The 14291-nt window shown below is 34.3% G+C and overlaps 1 long non-coding RNA gene across 1 annotated transcript in view; it reads left to right on the forward strand.

Annotated features, from left to right (window-relative positions):
* The window catches only part of LOC134478285 (uncharacterized), a 156973-nt gene extending 150960 nt beyond the window's left edge, over window positions 1-6013 (forward strand). The window contains exon 7 of the long non-coding RNA XR_010050799.1: window positions 622-6013. This is a non-coding gene — a long non-coding RNA (uncharacterized LOC134478285). The remainder of the gene's footprint in view (window positions 1-621) is intronic.
* The last annotated feature ends 8278 nt before the right edge of the window (window positions 6014-14291 follow it).

The raw sequence follows: 14291 nt of genomic DNA on the forward strand, positions 1-14291 counted from the left end.
GAATTTGATGAATTTAAGTTTCACTACTTGGATCACAGAAGCCACTTCTGAAAATGAGTCTAGACACTGTTTCATCCATAGAAAACACTTGCTAGTCAAGAAAAGAGGTGCACAGCATGTAACCACATTTTGTAGGGTGTGATTAAAATTATAAACCGCATTAAAACACACACTCTTAACTCACATCTGTTCACATAGCTCTGAGAGGAAATGGACATACATCTTCTCTTATACACATAAGTGAGCTGGTTTCTTAAAGTATATCATTGGCCAGAATTTTTAAATTATGGAGCCATTCCAGAGATATTTTTTTTTTAGAAAAAACTCTCACCACTGGCAGTTCATTTCACTGACACAGAATGTGTCACAAAACTTGCTGACTCTTGTGACATGTTCGACTTAATAAAAAAAAAAAAAACCTCTCAATCCTCCACTTGGAGGAGAACAACAACTGTGTATAGTTTGCCAGATAAAGTGCCTGCATCCAGAGCCAAATTGGAATTCTGAGAGTATGGAGTGAACACTGAAATGTCTGGCATGTTTCAAACATTAGCAGAGATTTTGAAAGAAAATGAGCTACGGCCTTCTTTCTCCTAGTTGGTGCATAATCTCTTATTTCAGCTTTCAGGAGAGTTTGAGCGTTATGTCCCAACCACAAGAGACTCCTGAACTGGAAAGGAATGGATCCACAATCCACTTCTGAGAAAGTCAGATGAATGAACTTTGTCCATATTAAAAGCAATCAACTGCTTGATCAGAAATGATGGTTACCTTAAAAGTACGTTTGAAACAACTGCAAATCTCCATGTGTTCTAAATTAAAGTCCAAGCATACAATCTCAAGACTGCCATGAAAGCACTGAAAAATCTGCTTCCATTTCCAATATCTTATCTTCAAGAAACAGGATTTTCTGTAATGACAGAAACCAAAATGAGATTACAGAATAGTCTGCAGATATGAAATATACCTCAGGTGTCAGCATCTCTCATCATCACCTCCAGATGAGATCATTTCCTCCCATTGATATTTTTTGGGCTGAGTGGAGGTTTGAGGCAGGATCTTGTTATATACTGCAGGCTGACCTTGAACTTACTATGTAGCCTAGGCTGGTCTCAAATGCACAGCCATCTTCCTGCTTTGGCTTCCTGAATGCTGGGATTGCAGGTATGCACCACCATGACCAGAAACACCTCCATTGATTTTACATTTTGGTGAGTTGTGTCATTATTTCATTACATATTACAATGTAATAATGACAACAATAATAGAAATAAATTACACAAAAATATGATTGAATCACTCCAAAACCATCCTCCACTCTGATGTATGCAAAAATGTCTCTCACATAGTCAACTAATACCTAATGATAGATAGGTTGGAATCGATGGGGTATTCTATCTGGGACACAAGCAGGCATGCACACATGGAAGCTTCCTCCTCTGACTGAGGAGTAGGGTGTGACCCTTTTTTCATGAATATTTATATACTCAGCTTGCCTCCAAGGCATTTCTAGCATGTAGTATAGAAATTTATATATTATGGATCACTTTTCTTCTCTTACAGGTTGCACTGCATCAAAAAGCACCCCCCAAAGTTTAGTTATCCTAGAACCCAAATACAGTATTATTTAGAAACAAGCACAATTAATTAAGATGAGGTCATACTTCAAGTGGGGCCTAAATCCAATGACTGGTGCATTTGAGAAAGCACACAGGAAAGAATTCACATGAGGACAGAGGCAGAGTCTGAAGTTAAGCAAGCCATGGAATTCCAGCTAGGATTCTTCTTAACAGCTTCCAAAGAAACATGGATCTGAAAATACTTTGAATTTGAACTTCTGGCCCACAAAAGTATGTGAAAATAATTTTCTGTTGTTTTAAGCCACCCATCTTGTGGTGATTTGTTATGGTAAGCCTAAGAATAATATGCACGTTAGAGGTTATTATATCATCTTGAAATAATGAGACTTAAGAGTTGGCCATTGAGTGGTCCTTAAGTGTCTTAAAGGATTGATGCAATAGGAACTTCAAAGGAATATCTGCTCTCTGCCATGCACTGAGGATTGGGTTTACATTCCTGTCCAGGAGGAGCCCCTAGGGTGAGATGTGTTCAACTGTATGCTACTTGTGTGCTCCTCTGGTTCCTCCCACTCCTGCCTTTCATCACATCCCTCTGCCAAATAGAAGCAAACCAAGTCTCTCTGAACCAGTGAGGAGTGTGTGTGTGTGTGTGTGTGTGTGTGTGTGTGTGTGTGTAACATCAGAAAAGAAGACAGAAGCTGTTGTAAGTTTCTTCCATACTAGATTAGCAGCACGTGGGCGAACCAAACTCATACATTATTCAGAGGGGAAAACTGTGGGCTTTGACTGAACTTTGAAGGAATCAGCAGCTATTCCAGAGGAGAGTGCCCCATTGTTCTGCCTCACAGAACACAGAGCAAGTGGCATTCCTTTTTGCATAGCTAATGGAGTGTCACAGATACTGTGATGAACTGGCCTGCAGACATTTTTGATGAGGTCTGAAATCACGCGCAAAGTGCCTTATTGCTGATCAGAAGAATGATGTTTGTGGTTTTGTCTGTTTATGTGGGGTTATAACTCAGTGATATTCTAGATAAGTGTTTCTGGAAGATAACATGGCGCTGTCCAAGGAGCATGTACTTATCAATAGTTCCCCTAAAAGCAGTCATCAGGAAGTTGGGTTGACATTTATATCAGGTACTTTCCTGAAATATGGGAAGCCTTTTATGTATCATGGCACAAGAAGAAAAGTGCTCATGAAATTTAATTTTTAAATATGTAAGATACATATTACTATGTGTGTGTTTCTTTGAGTTCAGAAAAGATTTTTTCAAAAATATGAAAGGAATCTTTGACCAAAAAAAAAAATTAGAAGAAGGTTAAAAGAATCTTCTTTCCGGAGAATTTGCAAGGACTCTGAATTAATTTCTGGTAAAGGATGCAAAAAGCTGTTACTGCAATCACCTAAAATCTCTTTTAGCCTTTCTTCATAATTCAGTGTATCTGAGTCAGTGGCGGAATCACAAATCTCATTTAAAAATTTCATCTGCAAATGGTTATAGCTCATGTTCACAGATAACCAATGCATTTCGTAGGTATTTATTTATTTAAGCTTTTGTATCTAAACAAATAAATGAAAATATGTTGTAGAGTTTCTAGTGACAGGGAAGAAAACAGAAACAAAAAGATGTTGGAAAGCAGAAAAGACAGATAATAATAATAATAGATGAAGCAATTTTCTCCCAGATCTGAGATAAAGGCCAAAGAGATCTACCCAAGGAGGAGACCTCTTTCCTAAGGGAGGGATCAGGAATGGCCCACCAGGTTCCTCCACCAGTGATCTGCCATCATGGATGGCCAAGCCATACAGGTCAAGATGTGACTGTTTTCAACGAATGTTCAACCTGTAAGCTTTACAGTGAGGTTATTTTCTAAACTTCCTTTTGTGCTTCCTCCTAAGTTAGGTTTACATTTATTCTCTGAAGCTTTTGATAACCAGGAGCTTTTAGAAAACAACCTTTATGGCCACTGGAATGTACAAGACTGATAGAAGGAAAAGCTAAAGTGTATGGGTGGAACAGAAGGTGAGGATTTTTTAATGTGATTTAGGGAAATATTATACTAAATGCAACACAAAGTACAATAAAGGCCTGGACAGGATAGTATTAAGACATCATTGTTGTTTCAGCTTTTCATACACTTGTAATATATGCCACTTGAGTTGGAAGTTTACATTATTGGGTAAAATACCAATGACTAATAAAGGAAGCAAGAGATAATACTGAAAATTGGTTTTTGAATATTTATAAAATGTTTCTCTGAGAATTAATATTAGAAATATGATATCATAGAAACAGCTCAATTATTACTGAAAGACATATAAGAAAACCTATTATTGAAAGTTAATGATCTTGCAATCAACCCACTGCAGAGGATATGATATTATTTACTGAAATCAAGAAATATTTGCTTCTGCACAGCAAAGGAAGCATTCAACACAGCGAAGAGAAAAATTACAGAATAGGAGAAAACGTTTGCCAACTTGTCATCTGGCACAGGATTAATATTCAGAACACACCGATAACTTGGAAAAATTAGCAAAAAATAATCATGAAATTCATTTTTAAAATGCACAAATCAGTTTGAATAGACAAGTTGCAAAAGAATAAATAAAAATGACCGATATATAGTTGAAAAATTGTCAATATATTTGAACATCAGGGAAATGCAAATTAAAACAGCATTGAGATTTCATCTGATTCCAGTAAGAAATGCCAATATCAATACAAAAACAATAACAAAAATAAAAACAAGAAAGTGCTGATGAGAGTATGGAGAAAAAGGAACACTTACACACTTTTGGTGGAAATATAAAATGGTAGAGCCAGTGGAAAAAAAACATTACTCCAATAATTGAAAATTAATTTATGATGTTACTCAGTTACATCACCTTGGACATATGTACAAAGAAAGTGGAGTAAGATACGAAAGAGAGCCCCACATGCCCAATATTTTGGCACTATTCACAATAGCTGACATAAAATAAGTCTAAGTGGCTGTCAGTAGATAATGAATTTTAAAAATATGGTTTGGATTCACAATAAAAAGGATTAAATCCTATCATTCACAGGAAAATGGGTACAACTGGAGGGCATCATATTAAAGTAAATAAATCTGGCTGGGCATGGTACAGTACACCAGTAATCCTAACACTTGAGAGGTAGGAGGATCACTAACAAGGTAGGAGGATCACTTCAAATTTGAGATCAACCTACGCTATGTGATGAGTTCAAGGCCAGCCTGAACTACGAAGGCCCTTTCTCAAAAAAAAAAAACAAAAATAAAATAAATAATATAATTACACCAGATATAGAAACACAAGTATTACACGTTTTCTTTCTTTGTGGAAAGTAAAAACAAAACAAAACAGAAACAATATCAAACAAAAATAAATAAAACAGCAAATGATCTAAAAGTAAAAAAAGGATTAAAAAGTATCAGGGACCTGATCAGGATTCCCAGCTGCCTGCACAAGGGGTAAGGTGAAAGGATGAACTAAGAAAGAGAGACGAATTCAGTAAATGCATGACAGGAGACTGGAAGGTCTCAGGATGGGCAGAGACAAGGGAACTCTGGGATAGCCACTATTTACCAAGTGTACACCATAATGGGAAAGAGTACTGGACTCAGTGGCCAGTGGTAATCTCCTGCTGATGAGAATCTCTAGGTTGATGAGGATGGTGAGGAGAGTTTGTCCTTTCCCCAAGGTGAAATGCTGTTTTTATTACTACTCGGTTCTAAAGGAACCAGGATGTCTTCAGCTACTCTTGCCCTGTGCATCACAGCATCTCAGGATCACTGAGGTCTCAGTTGTGACGGGAAACACATAGATTTACATTCCTACATACCATTGCTGGTCCACATGGCAAGATACTAGGCCTCAGACAAGCCATGGTCACAATTTAATTATAAAATGATTTTCCCCTAGCAATTATATAGAATGACCCTCGACAATAAGGGACTGAGAAGGAGGACAAATGGATGGTGGAGAATAGAGTGAGAAGGCAGAGAAGGGAGTAAATAAAGGAGTAATGTACATAATCAATACATGATGTATGTGTGCATAAGTATCACAGTGAACACCACAACTTGTACAATTAATATGCATTAATATATTTTTAAAAAGAAAGAAAAAACAAACATTTAATCCAGATAATCACAGTTATCTAGTAGAATTGTTAGGATTACATAATTTAGTAATCTATAGAGTTTATATATAAAAACTAGAATGAATTTCAATTTAGTAGATCATTTTATATAAAATCTATTGGGAGAAGCATAGAGATCTGTCTTGTAAATGCAGTTCTTATTGAGGAAGCTTTTAAAAATATTCTGTCATAACAAATTTGTTGTACACCAATTTTGTTAAACTTCACATTGCTTCTCTTCCTCCATGCCATTTGCTTAATGTTCTTTTTTTCTATATCTTCATTCATTAAGGAATTACAGATAATAGGCTTCTGTAGTCAGCTTCTTTCAGGCTTATTTTTTCAACTTGATTGTTAATATCTAAAAAATTGCAGAATCTCAGACTGAAAGATCTGTTTAAAATTCACTTCTTCCCTCTTCCACTCAATGAATGAAATAATTCATCACTTTTAACAGTGGCTTGGAAATCTTAAAATTATTACAATCTTATTGCAGATAAAAATCTTAACATTATTCAACCAAAAATTATGTATTTTTAGCAGATTCTTCCGGATCACCCAGCTGTAGTATGCAGTGCATCATTGTGAGCCACAAGGCTTCTCTAGTTATGTAAAGCTAAGCAGAAATAGCTCTCCCTGCTATTCAAGAGAAATCACTCAGGACTGTCAGATAATGCAGGTATGGTTTTTAAAATAGCAACTATCTAAATATTTGAAACATATGAGGCCAAATATAGTTTTCTCTGAGTATTGCATTGACTCACTTGACTAGAATTCAATATGGAGAAAAATATTGGATGATCTTACGCAAATGGAATGGGCACCAAAGATGAGGGGAGGCAAGAGAGTGTGGAGGGAAAAGAGATGTAAAAAGAATTAAGATGCGCTACGTATGGGCAGTAATTCCCCACCATGAATGTGATCATTATGTACTGCAAACCTGGGCTATGAAAAATTAAAATTAAAATAGCTGACAAAATGATGCTATATAACAGTTCCAATAATTGAATGATCTACCTATTGTTGCTTAAATTGCCCTAAAATTTAACATTTATAATGTTAAATGTTTAATAATAAAAAATTATTATTTCACAAAAAAAGATGACCCAGATGAAAAAGAATGCAATATGGATGAAATAACCTTATGTTTTGGGTTTCCTACACAACATTCTGCTGCTATTAATCATCAACTTGCCAGTTATCTTTCCATGGTATTTGATTTTGTGTGTGTTATGAAAGTTACTGGGTAGGAAATTTCTGATAATAAATGGACTTTTAAATATCTGGAATTATCAACACAGAATAAACCTTAGTAAATGAAATAAGTATGTATTTATTTGCCTCCTGGGTTACCACTGCAGAATTCAACAAAAACCAAAAAGAATGAAGGATTTACTTGGCAAATATTTTTAAATATGTAGATTAAATCGCTATTTCACTACTTAATATGATTGATTACAAAGATTGGAAACTTACTTGGTAGGCGAGAAAAGCAATTATGTTGACAATGAAAATTAGATTTTAAAAATAATATTATCTTGTCATAAGTATTTCTGGTGTTTTGGATTTTAAAAGTACAATGAAACTGCTATAATACTTAGCAAAAGACAATACAATTCTTTATAAATCTGTTTAGCAATTCTTATTTGCTTAGCATAACTTATATAAAGTACATCTTATAAATTAGATAATAGTTAAGGGAGTTATATGAATAATTCCAGGTCATCAGAACTGCCTTAATAACTATGTTTATCACAGTGAAAATCATCAATGTGTTAATAAAATAAAATAAATATCTTAAATATTTCTTGGACATAAAATTTGTTTGCATTTCAATAATTTTTCCTCCATCAAATTCTTCTTTAATTCAACAAATATAATTGAACTTCTATGCTTTAAGCCCTTTGTTGTTGACAGTTGTATATACAGACAAGATTAAAGCATATGCAACACCTTTTCCATAAATATTATTTTTCAAATTAATGAACTACTTCCACGATTCCCTCTTTGATGGTACACTAGAGTTCTAATGTTGAAAGTTAAACCTAAAATTACTATGTTCCAAAAAAATAACCATATCAAATTTTCATATGTCATTTATTTTAAGGAACATAATTTATTTTTAATCTTATTATGATTTTAAGTTAATGACCTTGGATAGTCATAAGTTATATGAATTCATACTATATTCTATAGTTTACTTTTTATTGTTTATTGATACATTTTAGGTATACATAATGATCACATTTATCATAAGGAATTTGTACTTTTTCATGGTATAACTGATTCTTTTCTTTTTTCCCATTCTCCTTCCCTTTTTTCAATCTCTCTTCTCCTCATTTACAAAGGCCTTGTTTCTATTTTGCCGTCTTTATTCTATAGTTTAGTCCTTTGACTTTGATGAATGACCAACTGTTCTGTGTCACGCTTTTCTCATCTGTAAAATGGAAATCACAATGGTACGTACATAATAAGACTGCAATAATGGCAAAACTTGGACAGATGCAGAGTGCTTAAAATAGTTATTGTCCACAGAAGCATTTTTATTTCATTGTCTGCATGTTAGTTAATGAAATGGCTTCAATAACACAAGATAATCAAAGAAGCTGGATCCAGTGAAGAATATTGGCCTCGGATTTAGGAAATCTGAGGTCGAACCTTAACTCTGCCACAAAAGACTTACAGTAAGCAGGGCTCACAGCTGTACAAGGATCTTTGTCAGTTGTGCGTTCCTCTGTCTGGCCCAATAACTTGCTTTTTATTACTTATATGACAAAGGAATTTAAGGAGAAGATTTCTACTTGTCCACCCTGAAGTTTTATAGAAGTGGTTTGATTCCAGTGGGTTCATAATTGAGGTCTTGTTATTATTTTGTCAACGAGTCACTCAGAAATGAATTGTTTTGAGAGGCATCATCGTAGAAGACATTGTTTAAGAGAGCTCCACACAGCTTCTTCAACAAACTCAAGGTTTGGAACTGTTATGAATAAAGAATAAAATGAAGCTATTGTGATTTATTAAACAAAAAACTGCCAAAGATGTATGTAATTTAATTTTTTCAAAGTGATTTTGTGTTTGTTATTTTGTCTACCTAGATGATTCTTAAAATATTTCAAATATCCTAGGCTGTCAAACATATAATATCTATAAACACATACATATACATATATATATATATATATATATATATATATATATATACACATATATATATATTTCATCTGTAAGGGACAAATCATGGATGTTTGGGTCATCTCATTTATGTGGTGCCACTCTTGTTCAAATACTTAATTTTTTTTTAAAAGTTACTTGGAAAAAGTTCTCAAATAGTCAAGTTACAGTTATAAAAAGAAAAACACCCAAGCTCAGCCTTGAGCTTTAGCACCTTCATAAGCAGCAGTTGCATTTCCATACATAGATTTTTAATCATTGGCACATCCTACTCAGAAACTATACATTGGGGACTAAGTACTCATTTGAAACATTGCCATGGCATTCAAATATACGCAAATAATCATACTGAGCTAAAAAGAATGCATTTGTGGGAAGAAAAATGTGGTCAGCTATCCTACCTTGACTTGAGATTTTCTTATGAAAAGTCTTTAAAATATTATGACATACTGAGGACACATGAGAAAACTGAAAAATATTAGCAAAGTTCAATTTAGTAGTCTGGTTGTTTTGACTGAATAACCAAACAAATAAATTGTGCATGTATCTGTGATGATGATGAAGAGAAATGTTTAACAAAAATTTCATTTGTTATATACTATAACTTTTTCCATCTGTAATTTTTTTTAAAAAAGAATAAAGCAGAAGTGAAATCAAATCCAGTCTTTCTGCTAATGTATAAAGTGTCTGGTATGTACTTTTATCTGTGGAATATTTTGTGGATTAAGATATGTTAGCTACTTTTGGTGAATTTTAATACAGTAGTTATGCATAAATATATGAAATAATTGCTTGGTTTCATTATTATTGCCCTGGCCCAAGCCACCAGAAACTCTTTCCTAGATTTATGCCCCGTGTTTTTCCTTTTGCCTTCCTTGACACAGGAGTCAATAATCATCCACTACACTTGAAATAAAAATCCCTACAGCTTAGCATAGAAAGAGAAGAGGTGGAAGAAAAAGAGAAACCATCTTTCTATTTTGTCTGACCCCACCTCTCTCTCTTACCCTATCTCTTGACGCTTCTCACTTTGCCCTGAATGCAATTTGTCTTCTCCCACAGAACTAAGTACCCCAAGGACAGATGTCCCCATCTGCTTGCTCCTTCTATTTTGCATTATCCAGAACATCAGGTATGTGAGAGATATACTTATCTATTCAAAATAACTAATGAAAATAGGTGTATCCTTCACATTTTTATGTTAAATTTATAAATTGTACATTTATTAAAACAGATTAACCTTTTGTAAAGCTATAAAATAATAAATTCAAAAGTAAAATAAGTTTTAAAAAATAGGATAGGAAGCATGAGGGAGATCTCATTTTAGGTAATAGTTAATGTGAGTTTAGAATAATAATTTGAATTGAAATAGGTAAACATGTGAGATGAAATATCTCTTAGTGAAGTAAGTAAGCAAAAGAAAGCTGAGAATAGGAGTAGATGGGAGACTATTCAGTGATTGAAAGAGGATTATAAGGAGCCAAACTGACATGATACACACGTCTTCATACTAAACAAGAGTAGAAATTAAGTGTGAATAAAGGTGCCCAAATTATCAAAGGATTTGAGCAGATCAACAGAGATTACAATGAATTAAGTGAGACAAAGATGAGTTAAATGTTTTTTGAGGATATTATCTTGATGCAAACATCAAGTTTTAAGAGTGAGATGGGATACAGGTGGGGATAACTGTAGAACAGAAGACTCAATGAGCAATGTTAACCTTTGGGAAAGAGGTGATGATGTTAGAGCTATCAAGAGAGATGACAATGATAAGGGAGGACAGTGTCAAAAGGGTAAAAAGAACTGATGGTAAAACTTTGGATGTGTGCAAAGAGAGAAAAGCAGTCCAACCTAGGAAGATACAATATGTAGCAGAAAATGTTCTTTCTCTTATCCAGAAGGAGACTGGAGAGATATGAAGCCATATTGCTTACTGGTCAATGTTTTATGCTCAAGAACATGGATTCCTTGTGTTATTCTATATTTAAACAAAATTTATTGTAGAATTCTATTATTCAAATATGTTTTTTTCGGAGTTTCAGTGAGTATCCCCTTATAATAACAAGTTTGTTAGTATCAATCAACAAGTGAGTATTTCAACAAAATTTATTGGCTAGGCACAATGAACATGCATTGATGTGTGGTCCAAGCACTTACTACAAATACCTGCTCCATTCACAGAACTATTTCTATAATGCTTCTTTGGGTGCTGGTGTGGAAGCTTCACTCAGACTGGTGCAATTAGAACTCAGTTTTGAGAATTTTAACCTACAGAAAAATAGAAAAAATAATGAAAATATGTCCATTCTGGAACTCTAGAGAAAAAAAATCCTATGAATCTAAGGCAATATTTTCCCTATATTTTCTATTGCTTCCTTGTTGAAGTCTTCTTTAATATCTTAAAATCTATCTAATAGATTTCTTTCTTTTATTTAATGACCTACTTTCTATTGTGAAGCCTTTCAAAGGGCTTAATTAGTGCTTAATGTAAAATACTTCTAAAATTGGTATAAAATGCAGATTTTATTAGCCGAAATGGTAAATTAAAGCAAGCCAAAGGAAACTTAGGAACTTGGAATACTTTAATAAGATCTTTTGCAAAATGCAAGTAGTACTTGACTCAGGAAGACAGGCTTAGATTTCTGTTTCTCTTTCTTTCCTAGAGAATTATTTTTGGTAGGAGGCTTTCCTGCATTCTCATCTCACCAACTTCTTCATCAAAGGGAAACTTCTAAGTTTGGAGAATATAAGAACAGATCTGTTGTTGTCATATATATATAAAAATAGTAGGACATAAAATTTAAATTGTCAGAAATAAAATATGAGTTAAAACAGCACAATTTAGCACAAGGCTCCCCTCATAGCTGGGATTGTAGCAGCACTAATGTTTAGCAGGACTGAGATACCCATCTCTTACGGATACAGAGAAATTGAGAACAGAACTTACCCTTGTAAGTGGCACCAAGGGATGTTTCTGTTCATTCAGAATATTATTCAAAATCATGAATTAAAATAGTTTTGTTCTGTGATTGCTTAGACTTGTGTTTTAGCTTACTTTGGAATATTTCAGGAGACCCAGAAGTGGAATAAAGAAGTGCTTTTAAAAACAAGAATTACCAGGGTAGGCTTAATGTATTTCTTTTTTCATTCAAAAATAATTTATATGCTGTCAAGTATCATACTATAATGTGATTTAATAGGTTTCATTAATTGGTTTGCTTGTTTGTTTTAAAGATAAAATTCCTGCCTGCATGAACACTGCTCTGACAGAGAGGAAAATATTAAGAACCACATAATATGACTATGACAAACTGGCAAGGAAACTGAAAAAAAAGTACATTATGACATGAAAAACTGATGGGATTTAATTGAACTTACAAAGAATGTTAAGTAAATCTTCTTGGGGGAAGCCTACCAGAAAGGAAAGGGTATTCGGGGGGGGGGGGGGACATTTGCACAAAGGTTTTGTGACAGGAAAGAATTAAGAATCACTGAGTAAGTGAAAAGAGCTGGTAGGCTTAGTACACAGAAAAGCAGGAGAGAAAGCTGCAAAACCCAGGGGGACGTTTCAGGATGAAACCAAGTGCATATTATCAAATCTATGACACACAAGGAAGTAACTAGATTTGATGTTAAACAATGGTAAATAAAAATAATTTTTATAACTGAATCCATTAAAAATACTTGACCTTGTGCTATATTTTGAGTGATAGGAGTTGTTTGAAGCATTCTTCACAGGCCTGATTTTATACTCTTTAACATAAACCGATCCTAAACAATCTAATATAGAAGCAAATTATTCAAAAGATTACAGAAACCTGTTCAATGAAGGCAATCAATTGTTAGTATTTTAAAAATAATTGATGCTATTAAATTGGCTCATTAAAAGTTTTAAAAGAAAGAGGCAAAATGAGGAACCAAACAGGAAAATAACAAACTCACGAAATGCTTTGGAACGATCATTTCTATGGTTCTACTAGCAGGGCGAGTAGGATGAGACAAGTACCTAACTTCGTCTTTTTCTATGATTTCACTATAGTCATCTCACCCAGTGTCACAGAAGTTTCTCAGTGCTCTGGGGAAGGTAGAGGGCAAAAGAACAAAAGAATGAAAGTAAGAGCAAAATATTGAAAAATCAAAAGCAGACCTACTATAAGCGTTATGTTTTGGGGAGGTGCCAGAAATATAGCTCAGTGGCACAATACCTGTCTGCCAAGCATGAGGTCCTGAGTTCAATTCCCAGGACCAGAAAATAATATTAATAAGTTTGGTGGGGAGAAATAGAACTAAAACCAACTAGAAAACTGTCTTACAGAAGCATTTTCAGGACCCTTAAGGTACTGATGTTCTTTGTTAACCTGTAAGCCAGGGCATAGTTTCTTGCTTTCTAAAACCAGGGCTTGTTTTTCATAGAATACAGGAAATGCTTCTGAATATTGCATGCCTTTTAAGAGTGACAGTTTTGGACATGCTGCCCCTGGGCATCCATTTGCCTTAAATACACCAACTTCATTTTTCTCCTTTAAGATCAAAAAAATATTAGCTTTGTGGTCATCTCTTTTAGAATTTACCAGAGAATCAGCATTTTGCCTACAGTTTTCTCCAAGTCACCTCCCTTTATTCTTCCTTTTATCCTTTTCTTTATAAAATTCTCATGATGTACATAGTATTTTACTGCTATTTAATTGTGTCTATTAGTGGGTTTTTATTTTATATTTTTTCATTGAGACATCAATACAGGTTAATAAAACATTTTATTAGATTGGACTGATAAAATATTCTCTGCTACATATAATCAGCCTCCATCCTCTCCCAGAATACACACATGATCTAGAATACTTCTCTGCCTACAGCTGATCCCAGAAACTAAATCTAGCCCAGCTCACCTAAGAGCTATGTGTGATTGCTCAATGGGCTGCAGGAGCAGGAGTCTGTCTGTGTGTGTGTGTGTGTGTGTGTGTGTGTGTGTGTGTGTGTGTGTTCACTGTGTCCACAGTGACTACAATAAAGGGTAACATGCAAAAAAAATGGAATCAACACAAGGCAGGGTGGGAAACAGGCTGTAAAAATGATTAAGATGCATTAAAATAATTACATGTACTAATCCTCCAAGATGAATGTAATTATTACATATTACAAATGTATGCTAATATGAAAAAATTTTAAAAGGCGCATGTTCATCCCCCCAAAAAATATTCATCAAAGTAGTTTTTAGGCAACTGAAATGAACTTGGGGTATCTTACTGTCACTGATACATTCTGGAATGCCTGCAACTGTAAATGCACCCACTCACCTGCACCCTACTCAGGAAGTCATTCCCTCAGCTTTGGAATACGGCCCCCTCACTGTAGGTTGGATAAGAGCTTGGGGATGATACAATGATGAGTC

The sequence above is a fragment of the Cavia porcellus genome, unplaced genomic scaffold (assembly GCF_034190915.1).
Source record: "Cavia porcellus strain 051 isolate PalLab524CR breed Dunkin Hartley unplaced genomic scaffold, mCavPor4.1 scaffold_12, whole genome shotgun sequence".
NCBI lineage: Eukaryota > Metazoa > Chordata > Mammalia > Rodentia > Caviidae > Cavia > Cavia porcellus.